The sequence below is a fragment of the Echinops telfairi genome, unplaced genomic scaffold (genome assembly GCF_000313985.2).
Source record: "Echinops telfairi isolate 266 unplaced genomic scaffold, ASM31398v2 ScPeMD7_10;HRSCAF=50, whole genome shotgun sequence".
Taxonomy (NCBI): domain Eukaryota; kingdom Metazoa; phylum Chordata; class Mammalia; order Afrosoricida; family Tenrecidae; genus Echinops; species Echinops telfairi.
The window spans coordinates 1,909,569-1,912,028 of NW_022103907.1; the positions used below are offsets into that span (position 1 = coordinate 1,909,569).

Below are 2,460 nucleotides of genomic sequence, written 5' to 3' on the forward strand. Positions count from 1 at the left end.
CCAGGGTGGCTCAAGTGCACCCCCTTCCCCTGCCCTCATCGTACTTTCAGGACAGATGGTCCCCGCTCATCTCCTCCGTGAGCCCGCAAATGCCCTTGTGGACAGGAGGGCTTGGGGACTGCAGGGACTGCACACTGCCTCCTGGGTCCCCCTGCCATATCCCCACCCCACGGTCCCCACCTCTTCCCGGACAGCCTTGCCCACCTCTACTTCCAGGTCCCAGAGAATCGATAATCCATAGCTTCCTCAGAGGCCAAGATGCATACTGTTAGTGCACAACATAGATTTTTTTTTTTTTTACGATCGTCATCAATTCTAAATGCTGGGTAATGAGACAGTTGATAAGTGAGGAGGTTGGGGCACACTGCTCAAGAAATGTTTTTTTTTTTTTCTTTTTAATTGGAGAAAATGGCTCTTCCTCTCACGTGACTCTTGATTTTTCCCAGACTTGCCTTACGATTCCCATCGCTTTTCTGAAACTTTTGAAAAGCTTGTAACTTTTCAAGGACGGTGAGGCTCCTTTGGACCGTGGGTCACGTTCTTTTTCAAAACTATTAAGAATGCTCTGAGGAGAGAGGGCCAGCTGAGTGGGGGGCACACATCCTTGCTGACCAGAGAGGCCCGGGAAGCCACTAGAAATTAGACCCCAAGCACTTCAGCTTGCCGAGCAGCTGAGCAACCAGCGGGATGGCTCACACAGGAGCCTGGCATCACCCACATCTAGAGCGTCATTCGAGAACCCTAGCTTATTCTAAGAGACCGTTCAGGGACTGTTTTAGGAGCCTTGGGTCGCTCCTCCCCACCCTTGTTCTTTCCTCATGACCTTCTCCAATGTTGAGATTCCTCTCTCTTCTTGAGCAGCGAGAAGACTGTAAGGGCAGTGACTTTGGGCTCCAGTTGACAAAGGGATTTTAGGCAACACTGAAGAAGTTCCTGAGACAACCAGGATAAGGAGGGAAGGGGAGACACTTGTCTGAGCTCTTGGAGTTACACATGGGTGTGGGCATGCACGGGGCCATCTGTTAGCACCACGACAAAATATCAGCATGCTGACTTCTTTTTTTTCTACAAAAATAAACCAAGCTTTGCAAATATGCATACAGTTTACCCTATTTTCAACAAGAGATAAATATACATATACTGTTTGATACCTTTTCCCCCTGAATGTTTTATGAGCTGAGCGTAGTCTCTCCCACACGTTTCCCGCAGGGCAGCTGCTGCAGTGCTTTTAAAGACTGTTGCCATGATAACTGGATGACCGAGGTGAAGAACCAGATTCATAATCATTCCACAGGGCAGGCTTTCAGAGTATGCACCTCAGTTGAGCGCTTGGCATCTGTGTGGGCCTTTTTAACTTCTACACCCTCCCCCGTATCTGTGTGTGTGTGTGTGTGTGTGTGTGTGTGTGTGTGTGTGTAGAGAGAGAGATCACATAAGGACCCAGACTTATTTTCTTCTTCTTCTTTTAAACAATTTATATGCTTAACTTTCAACTTCTTGGAAATTTACATTAGTATATAATGGGTGGTCTTATTACCTCCCACCCCCCAAGTAATTCGGGAATGTTTACAGTGCCCCTTAACTGCATGTTCATTCCTATCCCACCGATTTGAAGTTCTGGTTCTCGGTTGCACGTGAACTAATCAGGTGTATCTTTGTAAGACTGCGTTGTCATGTCAAAGTGCGTTCTTGTGCCAGAGCCACCGCGTTTTGCTTTTTTTGCGGCTTCGTTATGCTTTCGTATCATTTGTGACTCTCTGAACGGCTGATGCCCGCTATGGCCGGGAGTCGATGGGCATCTTTGGGTCGGAAGCCCATCTTGACCTGCCCTTTGCTGCCTCACTGACCTGAAGCAAACAAGCATTGCTTCCTCGGAGCCTCAGGTTCCTCTTCTGTTAGAAGATGCTCACTGCTTGCGCGGAGACAGTGTATGTACAGTGGCTGACGCACAGTCAGGATAGCGACGGTCATGATGTCATGGGAAATTTGGAGGGATTTTGCATGATCGCATCAACTGTCCCTGTGAGGGCCAATTTGGGAAGAATTGACCTGTGTGTGTTTCTATCCAGGAACCAAAGTGCTTTCATTTTTTTCTTTTTTATGTTCTTCATAATTCTTCTGATAGGTATTGCATATTTCTTTGCCCACAGTTTTTTTGGAATTGGGCCCTTTGAAGCGGTAAGTAATTTTTTCACTGCATGTTCTAACTAGAGGTGAAAAATGTGGTTTTGGACAAGTCTCCAAGCCCCAGTTTTTTATTATCCATAAAACTGAAGTGAATGATACCTCCTCTTTTTTTTTTTAATAAGATGGTTTGGGAGTAATGAGACATTGTGTGAGATGGGGTTTCAGAATTTATAGAGTGACATAAAATACAAGCTAAATAGGACCCAGGTTTTGCCCAAAATGAGGCCCGTGCAGCTTGGTTAACTGGCTTTCTGGGGGGAGGGTCCTCTGCAG

At 46.7% G+C, this 2,460-nt stretch overlaps 1 protein-coding gene across 3 annotated transcripts in view; it reads left to right on the top strand.

Moving 5' to 3' along the window:
- Positions 1–2,460, top strand: part of CLIP4 (CAP-Gly domain containing linker protein family member 4) — a 53,000-nt gene that overhangs the window by 49,022 nt on the left and 1,518 nt on the right. The gene's annotated exons all lie outside the window — the stretch shown is intronic.